This window comes from Chiloscyllium punctatum, chromosome 34 (assembly GCF_047496795.1).
Source record: "Chiloscyllium punctatum isolate Juve2018m chromosome 34, sChiPun1.3, whole genome shotgun sequence".
In the NCBI taxonomy this organism is placed as follows: domain Eukaryota; kingdom Metazoa; phylum Chordata; class Chondrichthyes; order Orectolobiformes; family Hemiscylliidae; genus Chiloscyllium; species Chiloscyllium punctatum.
The window spans coordinates 51360623-51379935 of NC_092772.1; the positions used below are offsets into that span (position 1 = coordinate 51360623).

The following is a 19313-nucleotide window of genomic DNA, read 5'->3' on the forward strand; positions in this document are numbered from 1 at the left end:
TCTCTGTCTCTGTCTCTGTCTCCCTCTCTCTCTCTCTCTCTCTCCCTCCCTCCCTCTTCCCCAGCCCCGGAATGGATGGGGCAGTCCCGAAACCCCTCTGTCCTAAGAGTGGGAGAGAGGGAGGTAGTGACGGGAGATGATGGAGGCACTGGGATATCCACTGGTCCAGTTGGGAATGTTTCCACATCCACCGACCCTATCGGTCTGACCTACTCCAGCCTTATTAACCCAACAATCCAGGCTGGACCAAGCCCACTCATGGGCTATTCAACCAGGTGGGACATCGCGGTGACGGCACAGCCATCCCTGTGGGGTTGTGGCATTGGCGACTGCCAGCTCGAAGGTCGACTGTGTGAGGCGTCGCAGCTGCGATTGCTGGGCCGGCCGCTCGACAGGGGACTGCCTCACATTTGAGCCCAAGTGCTCCTCTCAGCCCCTCAGGGCGTTTCTCAAAGGGGTCGCCCACACTTTGAGTTACTGCAGGGGGCACCTGGAAATGTCAGGGTGTGTTTATACAGAGTAACAGGGAGGGAGTTACCCTGGAGTGATATATCGGGGGGTTCAGGGAGTGACTCTCCTGTTGGTGTGTGAGTGTGAGGGGGGGGGTGTGACCCTCCTGTTGGTGTGAGTGAGGGGGGGAGTGACTCTCCTGTTGGTGTGTGAGTGTGAGGGGGGGGGGTGTGACCCTCCTGTTGGTGTGTGAGTGAGGGGGGGAGTGACTCTCCTGTTGGTGTGTGAGTGTGAGGGGGGGGTGTGACCCTCCTGTTGGTGTGAGTGAGGGGGGGAGTGACTCTCCTGTTGGTGTGTGAGTCTGAGGGAGGGGGTGAGTGACCCTCCTGTCGGTGTGTGAGTGTGAGGGGGGGGGGGGGAGTGACCCTCCTGTCGGTGTGTGAGTGTGAGGGGGGGGAGGGGAGTGACCCTCCTGTCGGTGTGTGAGTGTGAGGGGGGGGGTGGGGGGAAGTGACCCTCCTGTCGGTGTGTGAGAGTGAGGGGGGTGAGTGACCCTCCTGTCGGTGTGTGAGAGTGAGGGGGGGGGGGGGGGGAGTGACCCTCCTGTCGGTGTGTGAGTGTGAGGGGGGGGGGGGAGTGACCCTCCTGTCGGTGTGTGAGTGTGAGGGGGGGGTGGGGGGAAGTGACCCTCCTGTCGGTGTGTGAGAGTGAGGGGGGGGGGGAGTGACCCTCCTGTCGGTGTGTGAGAGTGAGGTGGGGGGGGGGGGGGTGAGGGTAAATTGGGTGAGCCCCTTCCTGCTGTCTCTGTTGCTTTTGGAAAAGGGAGCGGGAGATTCCGCGCTATGGAATGTTGCCCGGAAGACGAGAGGTTGAGATGCAAAGTCCTCGATTGACTGGTGGCTCTGAACCTGGTGGGGGTGGGGGGGGGGGGAGTGGATTAGAGGGGGGAGTGGGGGGGGGGGGGGGTGGATTAGAGGGGGGAGTGGGGGGGGAGTGGATTAGAGGGGGGAGTGGGGGGGGAGTGGATTAGAGGGGGGAGTGGGGGGGGAGTGGATTAGAGGGGGGAGTGGGGGGGGTGGTTTAGAGGGGGGAGTGGGGGGGGGTGGATTAGAGGGGGGAGTGGGGGGGGTGGATTAGAGGGGGGAGTGGGGGGGGAGTGGATTAGAGGGGGGAGTGGGGGGGGAGTGGATTAGAGGGGGGAGTGGGGGGGGAGTGGATTAGAGGGGGGAGTGGGGGGGGAGTGGATTAGAGGGGGGAGTGGGGGGGGGTGGATTAGAGGGGGGAGTGGGGGGGGGGTGGATTAGAGGGGGAGGGGGAGTGGATTAGAGGGGGGAGCGAGCTAGAACACGGAACATTCCAGCGCAGTACAGGCCCTCGACGTTGTGCTGACCTGTGGAACCAATCTGCTGCCCCTCTCTCCTACACCACTGCATTCTCACCCATATGTCTGTTTAATTTCTGATTAATTGTAGTAAAATAGAGAAAGACAGAACGCAGGAGAGAGGGAACCCGGGGTGTGAGTGATAGTGTTGGGTAATGTGAGAGAGAGACAAAGAGGGAGACACCTGCTCACAGTCAGTAAGTGTTTCTTTCCCAAAACCAGACATGTGTGTTGAGGAGGGGGGGGGTTTGTTTTAAGCTTTAAGGAACAAAGTGAAGAATCGCAGACTGTTTGATTGGGAAAGAATGTACCCTGTTGATGGCAAACTCTTTGATGTGGTTGCGTGTAAATCACTCTCGGCTCAGTGTTTTATTTCATAAAGAAGCTCAAATTAAAGGTTTGACGAGCTTCCCTGAGCTCCAGGCGTCTTGTATACCCACCCCCTCCCCCTGATCCCAAGCCCACCCTCCCACAGCCCGGTAGTGGAGCGGAGAGGTTTTGGACAGCGTTGAGGTCAGAACAGAGCTCCCCATCACGCCTCCTCGCCCTCCCCTCGCTATCATTTCCGAGGAGGTTTCCCAGGACCCCGAGGGAATTTGGCAGGATTGGTGAGGGGAGGGTGTGTTCCCAGGGGATGGCGGTGAATAAGCTACCCTCCCGCGACGTGCTGGGGGGGGGCTACCGTTGAGATGGCTAAGTGTGGCCGAAACCCCTGTCACACCCACCCACTTCTCCCGACGCCCGCGTTACAGCCCTGTCAAGGCCGTTCTGCCCCTTGTGCCTGTACCAGCCCCTTTGCAAGTCTTTTCCCACACCCTTTCAAGTTTAACAGCGTCCTCACTGTTGCAGGGAGACCAGAATTGAACGCTGTGTTCCAAAAGTGGCCTCACCAATGTCCTGTACATCCGCAAGGTGTCCTCCCAACTCCTCCTCTCAATGCTCTCGGCTTATTCCCGCTCTCCAACCCTACCTCCTTAGCCCCGTAAATTCATCACTCCCCAATATTTTCGAAACCTCTTCCACCATCTGCCTCCGCCCAGTCTCTCTGGTGGCTCAATTTCCAAACCCTGGCAACTCTCGTGAGTTAACCTTCTCCCCCATCTCGCTGCCAACTCATTTGCTGACAATCTTGGAATCGTGACCTGCTCCCAAGTTACTGACGGTCTAGTGGGAACCCGAACACCTTACCCCCTGTCAGAATTGTTCACAGTTTTGACCTCCCTGAGGAGTGCCATGGAACTGAGGGGCCTTGGAGTTCAGGTGCGTGGTTCTCTGGAAGTGGAGTCCCAGATAGACAGGGCAGGGAAGGAGGCTTTTGACACACTGGCCTTCGTCAGCCAGGGCACTGAGTGTAGAAGTTGGGAAGTTATGCTGCAGGACGTTGGTGAGGCCACACTTGGAGTATTGGGTTCAGGGTTGGTCACCATGCGACAGGAAGGATGGTATTAAACTGGAAAAGAGTGCAGAAGGAAATTTACAAGGGCGTTGCCGGGACTTAATGGGCTGAGTTATCGGGAGAGAGGTCGGACAAGCTCGGAGTGTTTTCCTTAGAGAGTAGGAGACTGAGGGGGGAACCTTATAGAGGTGTATAAGATCATGAGGGGCATGGACAGGGTGAACGCTCTCAGTCTTTTCCCCAGGGTTGGGGAATCGAGGACTAGCGGGCATCAGTTAAAGGTTAAAGGGCAAAGAATAAAAGGGAACCTGAGGGACAACCTTTTTACACAGAGGGTGGTACGCATATGGAATGAGCTGTCAGAGGAAGGGGTTTGGGGGGGGGTGTGGTTAACAGGCATATGGACAGATACATGGATAGGGAAGGATTAGAAGGATATGGGCCAAGTGTAGGGAAATAGGGATTAGCCTGGATGGACATTTTGGTCAGTTTGGACTGAGGGGGCTGTCTCCATGCTGTAGGACTCTATGACCTCAGGAAGATCACCTCTTAATCTTCCCTGCTCCAAGCTCAATCCCTTTAATCTTTCCTTACACCTGGAATCCCTCAATCGCAGTAAATCACTCCGGTAAATCTCGTTTTGAAATCTCTCTGGGGCTTCAATATTCTTCCTGAAATAAAAATCCCCGGAACTGAACGCGATACTCCATATGTGGTCCAACCAATGCTTTGGCGAGATGCATGAACCGCATCTTAGTTCTTACACTCCTTGTCTCTATTTATATCCCCAAGGATCCTGTAAGTCGGCTTAGTGACTGTTTCAACCTGCCTGGCCACCTTGGGAGACGCTGCTCCCCGTTCTCCCCTCAAGCCTGTCCCATCGTGTTGTCTCTCTGCGTTCCTTCCCCACTCCTCCACAAAGTGCGTGAGCCCACCTTTCGCAACGCGGTGAGATTCATCTCCGCATTCGGCCAACTTGTCAAAGCCCCCCCCCCACCGCCATCTTGAAGTCTCTCAGCGTTTCCACTCCCCCCTCCCCCATAATGCACTGTTCTCCCGAGCTCAGCAACATGTGTAAATGGAGGGAGTGGTACAACCAGGTCATTCTGCTCTGTTAGACATCCATCCAAGTGCACAGAGAGAGAGAGAGAGAGATGATGGAATGAGAGGGAGTGGATTGTTTACCACATTTTCTGGTTGTTTCAGATTTTTCTTCTGATCAATGTTTGTTGACACAATGGGTTACGAATCCTGCCTTGAAGCTTAACGCGCGGTGAGGTGGGGGAGGGGCGGGGGGGGGTCATGAACATACAGATTACAACAGACCCTCGATTAGACCTCAGAGTTATGGAGCTGTACGGCATGGAAATAGACCCTTCGGTCCATCTGATCCACCCCAATCCTGTTCCCAGTCTGACCCAGTCCCATTTGCCAGCACTTGGCCCATATCCCCCCAAACCCCTTCCTATTCATGTCCCCGTCCAGATGCCTTTTAAATGTTGTCATTGTACCAGCCTCCACCACATCCTCTGGCAGCTCATTCCATACACGTACCACCCTCTGGGTGTATACTGCACACAAAACTTTTCACTGTACCTAGGTACACAGGACAATAATAAATCAAATTAAATCAAAATTTTACCCCTTATCCCTTTTATATCTTTCCCCTCTCACCCTAAACCTATGCCCCTCTAGTTCTGGACTCCCACACCCCCAGGGAAAAGACCTTGTCGATTTGCCCTATCCATGTCCCTCATGATTTTATGAACCTCTATAAGGTCACCCCTCAGCCTCCGACGCTCCAGGGAAAACAGCCCCAGCCTGTTCAGCCTCTCCCTGTAGCTCAAACCCTCCAACCCTGGCAACATCCTTGTAAATCTTTTCTGAACCCTTTCAAGTTTGACAACATCTTTCCGATAGGAAGGAGACCAGAATTGCACACAATATTCCAACAGTGGCCTAACCAATGTCCTGTACAGCCGCAACATGACCTCCCAACTCCTGTACTCAATACTCTGACCAATAAAGGAAAGCATACCAAACGCCTTCTTCACTATCCTATCGACCTGCGACTCCACTTTCAAGGAGCTATGAACCTGCACTCCAAGGTCTCTTTGTTCAGCAACATTCCCTAGGACCTTACCATTAAGTGTCTAAGTCCTGCTAAGATTTGCTTTCCCAAAATGCAGCACCTCACATTTATCTAAACTAAACTCCATCTGCTGCTCCTCAGCCCATAGGGTCATGAGACTTGTATCCTCAACTCCACTCTGATGGTTTCTCCCCCATTTCCTTTCTCCACCCCCACTCCCCACCCCCTACCCCGTCACTGACGGTGATTGATTGGTTAAAATCCAACCCCCAACCCCTCCCTCACTCTGCCTTGACCCCCCCATCCAATGACTCTTCCTCTCCGGCTCTGCGGAGAAGGAATCCCACGGAAACTCTTCGGAAGACTCATTTCCGGGTGACCGTTCAAGCGCGTGTGCAGCCGTTTGGGGGGCGGGGGGAGCTATTCGGCCTGGTGGGTCGCTACCCCGAGACCCGGTCTCCCCTCAAGAGGGACAGCGAGCGGCCGATTGGAGAAACCGGTCGATCGCCTTGGCGGGGGGAGCTTGGAGGGTGTTGGCCTGTCTGTGTGATGCGGCGAATTGTCAGTTCCCGGTGCTAGACCCTTACCATTTGTTTTCCGGCAGGCAGACTGTGAAAAAAAATCCCCCGATTCCACCGAATCCCCCAGTTCCACAGAATCTTGGAAGCATTCTCTACAACGTCCGGACTTTTGCACCATCCTGTCTTGATTCCGCACCGATAAGTCCTCGGCTTCCCTTCACTGTCCCTTCTCTTCCATGCAGTCAGCTTACCACCAGCTCACGCTGTCTTTTCCAAGTTTATTTGGAGGAGGGAAGTTGTGTTGTGGGGGGGGGGAGCGATGCTGCAGGTCCATCTCACCGTCAATGAGACAGTAATGACGAATCACCAGTCAACTCTTGAAAAGTAACATTCACAGATGCCAGGTGATGACCATCGTCAAGAAGGGATACGTGCCCCCTTTGATGTTCAATGGTGTTGCCATCACTGAATCCCTTCACTGTCAACATCCTGGGGGTTACCATTGACCAGAAACTGAGCTGGGCTCACATAGCGACGACAAGAGCAGGTCAGAGGCTGGGAATCCTGCAGCGAGTAACTCCCCTCCTGACTCCCCCCACCAAATCCTGCCCACTGTGCGCTCTGATTAAGAGATATCGAGACTCAGCATGTTAGCTTGCTCTCTCTCTCTCTCTCTCTCTCTCTCTCTCTCCATGGAGGCTCCCTGACTTTGCTGCGTTATCAGAGCCGAAAAAGTGTTGCTGGAAAAGCGCAGCAGGTCAGGCAGCATCCAAGGAGCAGGAGAATCGACGTTTCGGGCATCAGCCCTTCTTCAGGAATGAGGAAAGTGTGTCCAGCAGGCTAAGATAAAAGGTTGGGAGGAGGGACTTGGGGGAGGGGCGTTGGAAATGCGATAGGTGGAAGGAGGTCAAGATGAGGGTGATAGGCCGCAGTGGGGTGGGGGGCGGAGAGGTCAGGAAGAAGATTGCAGGTTAGGAAGGCGGTGCTGAGTTCGAGGGTTGGGACTGAGACAAGGTGGGGAGAGGGGAAATGAGGAAACTGGAGAAATCTGAGTTCATCCCTTGTGGTTGGAGGGTTCCTAGGCGGAAGATGAGGCGCTCTTCCTCCAACCGTCGTGTTGCTATGGTCTGGCGATGGAGGAGTCCAAGGACCTGCATGTCCTTGGTGGAGTGGGAGGGGGAGTTGAAGTGTTGAGCCACGGGGTGGTTGGGTTGGTTGGTCCGGGTGTCCCAGAGGTGTTCTCTGGAGCGTTCCTCAAGTAGGCGGCCTGTCTCCCCAGTATAGAGGAGGCCACATCGGATGCAGCGGCTGCAGTTAATGATGTGTGTGGAGGTGCAGGTGAATTTGTGGCGGATATGGAAGGATCCCTTGGGGCCTTGGAGGGAAGTAAGGGGGGAGGTGTGGGTGCAAGTTTTGCATTTCTTGTGGTTGCAGGGGAAGGTGCCGGGAGTGGAGGTTGGGTTGGTGGGGGGTGTGGACCTGACGAGGGAGTCACGGAGGGAGTGGTCTTTTCGGAACGCTGATAGGGGAGGGGAGGGAAATATATCCCTGGTGGTGGGGTGCGTTTGGAGGTGGCGGAAATGATGGCGGATGATACGCTGTACATGGAGGTTGGTGGGGTGGTAGGTGAGGACCAGTGGGGTTCTGTCCTGGTGGCGATTGGAGGGGCGGGGCTCAAGGGCGGAGGAGCGGGAAGTGGAGGAGATGTGGTGGAGGGCATCGTCGATGGCGACTGTGTTTTCAGTACAGATTCCAACGTCTGCGGTACCTCTCCCATCATCGACAAGGCCCAAGGCAGGAGGGTGAGGGAATACTCCCCACTTGCCCCTGGGTGGGGGCAGCTCCAACAACACTCGAGAAGCTCGACACCATCCAGGGACAAAGCAGCCCCCACACTCACAAACATCCCCTCCCTCCCCCCACCGACCCTCAGTAACTGCAGTGTGTACCATCCCCTCCCTCCCCCACCGACGTTCAGTAACAGCAGTGTGTACCATCCCCTCCCTCCCCCCCACCGACCCTCAGTAACAGCAGTGTGTACCATCCCCTCCCTCCCCCCCACCGACCCTCAGTAACAGCAGTGTGTACCATCCCCTCCCTCCCCCCCACTGACCCTCAGTAACAGCAGTGTGTACCATCCCCTCCCTCCCCCCCACCGACCCTCAGTAACAGCAGTGTGTACCATCCCCTCCCTCCCCCCCACCGACCCTCAGTAACAGCAGTGTGTACCATCCCCTCCCTCCCCCCCCACTGACCCTCAGTAACAGCAGTGTGTACCATCCCCTCCCTCCCCCCCACCGACCCTCAGTAACAGCAGTGTGTACCATCCCCTCCCTCTCCCACCGACCCTCAGGAACAGCAGTGTGTACCATCCCCTCCCTCCCCCCACCCTCAGTAACAGCAGTGTGTACCATCCCCTCCCTCTCCCACCGACCCTCAGTAACAGCAGTGTGTACCATCCCTCCCTCCCCCCACCGACGCTCAGTAACAGCAGTGTGTATCATCCCCTCCCTCTCCCACCGACCCTCAGGAACAGCAGTGTGTACCATCCCCTCCCCCCCCACCGACGCTCAGTAACAGCAGTGTGTACCATCCCCTCCCGCCCCCCACCGACCCTCAGTAACAGCAGTGTGTACCATCCCCTCCCTCCCCCCACCGACCCTCAGTAACAGCAGTGTGTACCATCCCCTCCCTCCCCCCACCAACCCTCAGTAACAGCAGTGTGTACCATCCCCTCCCCCCCCCACCGACCCTCAGTAACAGCAGTGTGTACCATCCCCTCCCTCCCCCCACCGACCCTCAGTAACAGCAGTGTGTACCATCCCCTCCCTCCCCCCACCGACCCTCAGTAACAGCAGTGTGTACCATCCCCTCCCTCCCCCCACCGACCCTCAGTAACAGCAGTGTGTACCATCCCCTCCCTCGCCCCCCCCCCCACCGACCCTCAGTAACAGCAGTGTGTACCATCCCCTCCCTCGCCCCCCCCCCACCGACCCTCAGTAACAGCAATGTGTACCATCCCCTCCCTGTGGTAGCGAGTCCCCCGTTCCCCCCCACTCCCTGTGGGAGTCAGTCCCCCATTCCCCCCCTACTCCCTGTGGGAGCGAGTCCCTCATTTCCCCACCCCCCCTCACTGTGGGAATCAGTCCCCCATTTCCCCCCCACTCCCTGTGGGAGTCAGTCCCCCATTCCCCCCCCACTCCCTGTGGGAATCAGTCCCCCATTTCCCCCCCACTTCCTGTGGGAGTCAGTCCCCTGTTCCCCCCCCCCCATTCCCTTTGGGAGTCAGTCCCCCATTCCCCCAATTGCCTTTGGGAATCAGTCCCCCATTCCCCCCCCACTCCCTGTGGGAATCAGTCCCCCATTTCCCCCCCCTCCCTGTGAGAGTCAGTCCCCCATTCCCCCCCCACTCCCTGTGGGAGTCAGTCCCCCATTCCCCCCCCCACTTCCTGTGGGAATCAGTCCCCCATTCCCCCCCCCCCCACTCCCTTTGGGAATCAGTCCCCCATTTCCCCCCCCCACTCCCTGTGGGAATCAGTCCCCCATTTCCCCCCCCTCCCTGTGGGAGTCAGTCCCCCATTCCCCCCCCACTCCCTGTGGGAGTCAGTCCCCCATTCCCCCCCCCACTTCCTGAGGAAACAGTCCCCCATTCCCCCCCCCCCCCCCCCCACTCCCTTTGGGAATCAGTCCCCCATTCCCCCCCCACTCCCCCCCCACCTACTCCCTGTGTGGGGGACATTCTCCTGAATTCCTGCTCGGATTTTATTTGAGAGTCTTTTATTTCGGCGCCCCCTGGGTCAGGACTGTCCTTCGATGAAACCAAATGTCGTTTGTTAATGTGTCCCCTGTTAAAACCCTCTCACAGTTATAAACACCCGGGTCAGGTCAGTTATCCAACAGAACCAAGTCCCAACTCATTTACTCTCTCCCTGACGGCCATACCCAGAATAACTTCACACTCACTCTCAGCCCAGAATGTGGAACAACTGTAGAGGAGGGGCTCCGGGACTGGTTTTGGAAAGGGGACAGAAATTCCTGGGGTGAGCAGGTGGGAAGGGAGGAGGATGGAGGGAAAGAGTCTCACAGAGTGATAGCTGTAAAGCTTTCTCTCTGTCAATCCCCGAAGCGCACGCAGAGACTGACTGACTGTGACACACACGCAGTGTGAGACAGGCTAACTGGGGGAAGGTAGACAGACGAACAGCTGTGAGAGAGAGACACATGGTGAGAGAGACACGGTGAGACACACACACACAGACACGGTGAGACACACACACACACACACAGGGACATGCTGACACACACACAGGGACATGCTGACACACACACACACACACACAGACATGGTGAGACACACACACACACACACACACACACAGACACAGGGACATGCTGACACACGCACACACAGACACGGTGAGACACACACACACGCACACACAGACACGGTGAGACACACACACACGCACACACAGACACGGTGAGACACACACACACAGACACGGTGAGACACACACACACACACACACACACACACAGGGACATGCTGACACACACACACAGACACGGTGAGACATACACACACAGACACACACACACACACACACACACGCACAGGGACATGCTGACACACACACACACAGACATGGTGAGACACACACACACACACACACACACACACACACACAGACACAGGGACATGCTGACACACGCACACACAGACACGGTGAGACACACATACACAGACACACACACACACACACACACACACAGACACGGTGAGACACACACACACACACACACGCACAGGGACATGCTGACACACACACACACAGACATGGTGAAACACACACACACACACACGCACACACAGACACGCACACACAGACACGGTGAGACACACACACACAGGGACATGCTGACACACACACACACAGACACGGTGAGACACACACACACAGACAGCAGCAAGAGAGAGAGACACACATACACACACAGACACACAGCCATCTGTGAGTGAGAAACGCACAGAGATACGGTGTGAGAGAGAGAGAGATACACACACACACACACACAGATAGCAGAGAGACACATACACACAAAGACACGTGGTGAGAGACACACGCAGACACGCACTCACACACACACAGCAATGACAGAGACACACACATATAAAGAGATACATGATGAGACAGACACACAGAGACAGACAGAGAGACACTCATACAGCCAAACGGATGGTACACACAGTGGGATACACAGACACACACACACACACACACACACTCACACTCACTCACACACTCACACACACACTCTCACATACACTCACTCACACGCACACTCACACTCACACACGCACACACATACTCACTCACTCTCACACACACACGCGCACACTCACACACAAACCCTCACTCTAACACATACTCTCACACACACACACACACATATACACACACTCACACACACACGCGCACACTCACACACAAACCCTCACTCTAACACATACTCTCACACACACACACACGCACACTCACAAACTCTCACTCTAACACACTCTCACACACACACACTCTCACACTCACACACACTCACTCTCACACATACACACTCACATTAAACAGGATCATGGCTGATCCGACATTCCTCATGTCCACTTTCCTGCCCTTTTCCTTGATTCCCCGACTGATCAGGAATTCCTCGACCACAGCCTTCAGTATACACACGGACTCTGCCCCCACAGCTCTCTGTGACAGAGAGTTCCAAAGACCCACAACTCTCTGAGAGAAGAAGTTCCTCCCCATCTCAGTCTGAATTTGGTGCCCCTTTTATTCTGAGACGGTGCCCTCTGCTCCTAGACTCTCCCCTGGGGGGGGGACCCTCCCTCTCAGCATTGACCCTGTCCAACCCCTTCAGAATCCAAAATGTTTCAGTGAGATCGCCTCTCGTTCTAAACTCCAGTGAGGAGAGTCCCAACCAGTTTAAGCTTTGGTCAGGAGACAATCCCTCCATAACAGGGATCATCCTCGTGAACTGTCTCTGAATTGTTCTCAATGATGTCCTTCCTCAAATAAAGTGACTGAAACTGCTCACATTTCTCCAGATGTGGTCTCCCCAGCCCCTTGTACAGCTGCAGCAAGACTGCCCTACTCTTGTGTTCCAACCCCCCTGAAATAAAGGCCAACATTCCATGGCCCTTCCTGATTACCTGCTGCCCCTTTGTGCTAGCTTTCTGTGTTTCATGTACCAGTTCTCCCCACATCCCTATGCGCTGCAGCCTTTGTTCCATAGCACAAGACTCTGCCCTTCTGTTCTCTGTTCCAAATTAAAACCTTTACATTCTCCCATACTATACTCCATTTACCAACCTTTTGCCCATTTACCTAACTGGTCACTATCTCACTGTAACCTGTCACTGTCCCCCTCACTAACTGGTCACTATCTCTCTGTAACCTGTCGGTATCCCCCTCACTAACTGGTCACTATCTCTCTGTAACCTGTCGGTATCCCCCTCACTAACTGGTCACTATCTCTCTGTAACCTGTCGGTATCCCCCTCACTAACTGGTCACTATCTCTCTGTAACCTGTCGGTGTCCCCCTCACTAACTGGTCACTATCTCACTGTAACCTGTCAGTGTCCCCCTCACTAACTGGTCACTATCTCACTGTAACCTGTCAGTATCCCCCTCACTAACTGGTCACTATCTCTCTGTAACCTGTCAGTGTCCCCCTCACTAACTGGTCACTATCTCTCTGTAACCTGTCACTGTCCCCCTCACTAACTGGTCACTATCTCTCTGTAACCTGTCAGTGTCCCCCTCACTAACTGGTCACTATCTCTCTGTAACCTGTCAGTATCCCCCTCACTAACTGGTCACTATCTCTTGGTAACCAGTCAGTATCCCCCTCACTAACTGGTCACTATCTCTCTGTAACCTGTCGGTGTCCCCCTCACTAACTGGTCACTATCTCTCTGTAACCTGTCGGTGTCCCCCTCACTAACTGGTCACTATCCCTCTGTAACCTGTCAGTGTCCCCCTCATTAACTGGTCACTATCTCTCTGTAACCTGTCAGTGTCCCCCTCACTAACTGGTCACTATCCCTCTGTAACCTGTCGGTATCCCCCTCACTAACTGGTCACTATCCCTCTGTAACCTGTCAGTGTCCCCCTCACTAACTGGTCACTATCTCTCTGTAACCTGTCGGTATCCCTCTCACTAACTGGTCACTATCTCTCTGTAACCTGTCAGTGTCCCCCTCACTAACTGGTCACTATCTCTCTGTAACCTGTCGGTGTCCCCCTCACTAACTGGTCACTATCTCTCTGTAACCTGTCGGTATCCCCCTCACTAACTGGTCACTATCTCTCTGTAACCTGTCAGTGTCCCCCTCACTAACTGGTCACTATCTCTCTGTAACCTGTCAGTGTCCCCCTCACTAACTGGTCACTATCTCTCTGTAACCTGTCGGTGTCCCCCTCACTAACTGGTCACTATCTCTCTGTAACCTGTCGGTGTCCCCCTCACTAACTGGTAACTATCACTCTGTAACCTGTCAGTGTCCCCCTCACTAACTGGTCACTATCTCTCTGTAACCTGTCGGTATCCCCCTCACTAACTGGTCACTATCTCTCTGTAACCTGTCGGTATCCCCCTCACTAACTGGTCACTATCTCTCTGTAACCTGTCAGTGTCCCCCTCACTAACTGGTCACTATCTCTCTGTAACCTGTCGGTATCCCCCTCACTAACTGGTCACTATCTCTCTGTAACCTGTCAGTATCCCCCTCACTAACTGGTCACTATCTCTCTGTAACCTGTCAGTATCCCCCTCACTAACTGGTCTCTATCTCTCTGTAACATGTCGGTATTCCCCTCACTAACTGGTCACTATCTCTCTGTAACCTGTCGGTGTCCCCCTCACTAACTGGTCACTATCTCTCTGTAACCTGTCGGTTTCCCCCTCACTAACTGGTCACTATCTCTCTGTAACCTGTCGGTGTCCCCCTCACTAACTGGTCACTATCTCTCTGTAACCTGTCAGTGTCCCCCTCACTAACTGGTCACTATCTCACTGTAACCTGTCGGTGTCCCCCTCACTAACTGGTCACTATCTCTCTGTAACCTGTCAGTGTCCCCCTCACTAACTGGTCACTATCTCTCTGTAACCTGTCGGTGTCCCTCTCACTAACTGGTCACTATCTCTCTGTAACCTGTCGGTATCCCCCTCACTAACTGGTCACTATCTCTCTGTAACCTGTCGGTGTCCCCCTCACTAACTGGTCACTATCTCTCTGTAACCTGTCAGTGTCCCCCTCACTAACTGGTCACTATCTCTCTGTAACCTGTCGGTATCCCCCTCACTAACTGGTCACTATCTCTCTGTAACCTGTCGGTGTCCCCCTCACTAACTGGTCACTATCTCTCTGTAACCTGTCAGTGTCCCTCTCACTAACTGGTCACTATCTCTCTGTAACCTGTCAGTATCCCCCTCACTAACTGGTCACTATCTCTCTGTAACCTGTCAGTATCCCTCTCACTAACTGGTCACTATCTCTCTGTAACCTGTCGGTGTCCCCCTCACTAACTGGTCACTATCTCTCTGTAACCTGTCAGTATCCCCCTCACTAACTGGTCACTATCTCTCTGTAACCTGTCAGTATCCCTCTCACTAACTGGTCACTATCTCTCTGTAACCTGTCAGTATCCCCCTCACTAACTGGTCACTATCTCTCTGTAACCTGTCGGTGTCCCCCTCACTAACTGGTCACTATCTCTCTGTAACCTGTCGGTGTCCCCCTCACTAACTGGTCACTATCTCTCTGTAACCTGTCAGTATCCCCCTCACTAACTGGTCACTATCTCTCTGTAACCTGTCGGTGTCCCCCTCACTAACTGGTCACTATCTCTCTGTAACCTGTCAGTGTCCCCCTCACTAACTGGTCACTATCTCTCTGTAACCTGTCGGTGTCCCCCTCACTAACTGGTCACTATCTCTCTGTAACCTGTCGGTGTCCCTCTCACTAACTGGTCACTATCTCTCTGTAACCTGTCGGAATCCCCCTCACTAACTGGTCACTATCTCTCTGTAACCTGTCGGTGTCCCCCTCACTAACTGGTCACTATCTCTCTGTAACCTGTCGGTGTCCCCCTCACTAACTGGTCACTATCTCTCTGTAACCTGTCGGTATCCCCCTCACTAACTGGTCACTATCTCTCTGTAACCTGTCGGTGTCCCCCTCACTAACTGGTCACTATCTCTCTGTAACCTGTCAGTGTCCCTCTCACTAACTGGTCACTATCTCTCTGTAACCTGTCAGTGTCCCCCTCACTAACTGGTCACTATCTCTCTGTAACCTGTCAGTATCCCTCTCACTAACTGGTCACTATCTCTCTGTAACCTGTCACTGTCCCCCTCACTAACTGGTCACTATCTCTCTGTAACCTGTCAGTATCCCCCTCACTAACTGGTCACTATCTCTCTGTAACCTGTCAGTATCCCTCTCACTAACTGGTCACTATCTCTCTGTAACCTGTCAGTATCCCCCTCACTAACTGGTCACTATCTCTCTGTAACCTGTCGGTGTCCCCCTCACTAACTGGTCACTATCTCTCTGTAACCTGTCGGTGTCCCCCTCACTAACTGGTCACTATCTCTCTGTAACCTGTCAGTATCCCCCTCACTAACTGGTCACTATCTCTCTGTAACCTGTCGGTGTCCCCCTCACTAACTGGTCACTATCTCTCTGTAACCTGTCAGTATCCCCCTCACTAACTGGTCACTATCTCTCTGTAAACTGTCGGTGTCCCCCTCACTAACTGGTCACTATCTCTCTGTAACCTGTCAGTATCCCCCTCACTAACTGGTCACTATCTCTCTGTAACCTGTCGGTGTCCCCCTCACTAACTGGTCACTATCTCTCTGTAACCTGTCGGTGTCCCTCTCACTAACTGGTCACTATCTCTCTGTAACCTGTCGGTGTCCCTCTCACTAACTGGTCACTATCTCTCTGTAACCTGTCAGTATCCCCCTCACTAACTGGTCACTATCTCTCTGTAACCTGTCGGTGTCCCCCTCACTAACTGGTCACTATCTCTCTGTAACCTGTCGGTGTCCCCCTCACTAACTGGTCACTATCTCTCTGTAACCTGTCGGTGTCCCCCTCACTAACTGGTCACTATCTCTCTGTAACCTGTCAGTGTCCCTCTCACTAACTGGTCACTATCTCTCTGTAACCTCTCGTTTTCCCTCTCACTAACTGGTCACTATCTCTCTGTAACCTGTCGGTGTCCCCCTCACTAACTGGTCACTATCTCTCTGTAACCTGTCAGTATCCCCCTCACTAACTGGTCACTATCTCTCTGTAACCTGTCGGTATCCCCCTCACTAACTGGTCACTATCTCTCTGTAACCTGTCAGTGTCCCCCTCACTAACTGGTCACTATCTCTCTGTAACCTGTCAGTGTCCCCCTCACTAACTGGTCACTATCTCTCTGTAACCTGTCGGTATCCCCCTCACTAACTGGTCACTATCTCTCTGTAACCTGTCGGTATCCCCCTCACTAACTGGTCAATATCTCTCTGTAACCTGTCGGTATCCCCCTCACTAACTGGTCACTATCTCTCTGTAACCTGTCGGTGTCCCCCTCACTAACTGGTCACTATCTCTCTGTAACCTGTCGGTGTCCCCCTCACTAACTGGTCACTATCTCTCTGTAACCTGTCAGTGTCCCTCTCACTAACTGGTCACTATCTCTCTGTAACCTCTCGTTGTCCCTCTCACTAACTGGTCACTATCTCTCTGTAACCTGTCGGTGTCCCCCTCACTAACTGGTCACTATCTCTCTGTAACCTGTCGGTATCCCCCTCACTAACTGGTCACTATCTCTCTGTAACCTGTCAGTGTCCCCCTCACTAACTGGTCACTATCTCTCTGTAACCTGTCGGTATCCCCCTCACTAACTGGTCACTATCTCTCTGTAACCTGTCGGTATCCCCCTCACTAACTGGTCACTATCTCTCTGTAACCTGTCAGTGTCCCCCTCACTAACTGGTCACTATCTCTCTGTAACCTGTCGGTATCCCCCTCACTAACTGGTCACTATCTCTCTGTAACCTGTCGGTATCCCCCTCACTAACTGGTCAATATCTCTCTGTAACCTGTCGGTATCCCCCTCACTAACTGGTCACTATCTCTCTGTAACCTGTCGGTATCCCCCTCACTAACTGGTCACTATCTCTCTGTAACCTGTCGGTGTCCCCCTCACTAACTGGTCACTATCTCTCTGTAACCTGTCGGTGTCCCTCTCACTAACTGGTCACTATCTCTCTGTAACCTGTCGGTGTCCCCCTCACTAACTGGTCACTATCTCTCTGTAACCTGTCGGTGTCCCTCTCACTAACTGGTCACTATCTCTCTGTAACATGTCAGTGTCCCCCTCACTAACTGGTCACTATCTCTCTGTAACCTGTCAGTGTCCCTCTCACTAACTGGTCACTATCTCTCTGTAACCTGTCGGTATCCCCCTCACTAACTGGTCACTATCTCTCTGTAACCTGTCGGTATCCCCCTCACTAACTGGTCACTATCTCTCTGTAACCTGTCGGTGTCCCTCTCACTAACTGGTCACTATCTCTCTGTAACCTGTCGGTGTCCCTCTCACTAACTGGTCACTATCTCTCTGTAACCTGTCGGTGTCCCCCTCACTAACTGGTCACTATCTCTCTGTAACCTGTCGGTGTCCCTCTCACTAACTGGTCACTATCTCTCTGTAACCTGTCGGTATCCCCCTCACTAACTGGTCACTATCTCTCTGTAACCTGTCGGTGTCCCTCTCACTAACTGGTCACTATCTCTCTGTAACCTGTCGGTGTCCCTCTCACTAACTGGTCACTATCTCTCTGTAACCTGTCGGTGTCCCTCTCACTAACTGGTCACTATCTCTCTGTAACCTGTCGGTATCCCCCTCACTAACTGGTCACTATCTCTCTGTAACCTGTCGGTATCCCCCTCACTAACTGGTCACTATCTCTCTGTAACCTGTCGGTGTCCCTCTCACTAACTGGTCACTATCTCTCTGTAACCTGTCGGTATCCCTCTCACTAACTGCCTTTCTATTTTTGTGTTTGTGTACAAATTTAGCGAGTTCTCTTGCTTCCTCCAAGACATTAATATATTTTGTAAACATTTGCGATCCCAGCAGTACATCTCCACTTCCTGTTTCCTGTTGATTCCCTCTCCACACCAATACACTTCCTCAACACCACAGGCTCTCATCTACAACTTAGGCACATGCTTATTCACTTTCTGGAAATCCAGGTACAACACATCCACTCTGGTTGAGGTTTATCCAAAAATCTCCAATAAATTTGTTCGACACACACACCCACATACACACCCACACACTCTCTTTCTCTTTCTCTCTCTCTCCCTCTCTCCCTCTCTCTCAGTGAGAGACGCACACACTCTCTATCTCAGTGAGACACACACACATTCTCTCTCTCTCAGTGATAGACACACACACACATAGTATCTCAGTGATACATACACACATCCTCTCTCTCTCTCTCTCTCAGTGAGAGACACACACACTCTCTATCTCAGTGAGAGACACACACGCACATCCTCTCTCTCTCTCTCTCATTCAGTGAGAGACACACACACACTCTCAGTGAGACACACACACACACACACACACACACTCTATCTCAGTGACAGACACACATACTCTGTCAGTGATACACACACTCTCTATCTCAGTGAGAGACACATACACACATTCTCTCTCTCTCTCTCAGTGAGAGACACACACGCACTCTCAGTGATACACACACACACACACACACACACTATCTCAGTGAGACACACACATTCTCTCCCTCTCAGTGAGAGACACACACGCACTCTCAGTGATACACACACACTCTATCTCAGTAAGAGACACACACACACTCTCAGTGATACACACACACTCTCTATCTCAGTGAGAGACACACACACACTCTCAGTGATACACACACACTCTCTATCTCAGTGAGAGACACATACACACATTCTCTCTCTCTCTCAGTGAGAGACACACACGCACTCTTAGTGATACACACACACTCTCTATCTCAGTGAGAGACACACATTCTCTCCCTCTCAGTGATACACACACACACACACTATCTCAGTGATACACACACACTCTCTATCTCAGTGAGAGACACATACACACATTCTCTCTCTCTCTCAGTAAGAGACACACACGCACTCTCAGTGATACACACACACTCTATCTCAGTGAGAGACACACATTCTCTCCCTCTCAGTAAGAGACACACACGCACTCTCAGTGAGACACACACACACTCTTATCTCAGCAAGAGACACACACTCACTCTCAGTGAGACACACACACACTCTATCTCAGCAAGAGACACACACGCACTCTCAGTGAGACACACACACACTCTATCTCAGCAAG

General features: G+C 53.2%; 1 long non-coding RNA gene across 1 annotated transcript in view; it reads left to right on the forward strand.

Annotated features, from left to right (window-relative positions):
- Nucleotides 1–255: 255 nt before the first annotated feature.
- The window catches only part of LOC140458835 (uncharacterized), a 27595-nt gene continuing 8537 nt past the window's right edge, over nucleotides 256–19313 (forward strand). Inside the window, exon 1 of the long non-coding RNA XR_011953720.1 lies at nucleotides 256–275. This is a non-coding gene — a long non-coding RNA (uncharacterized lncRNA). The remainder of the gene's footprint in view (nucleotides 276–19313) is intronic.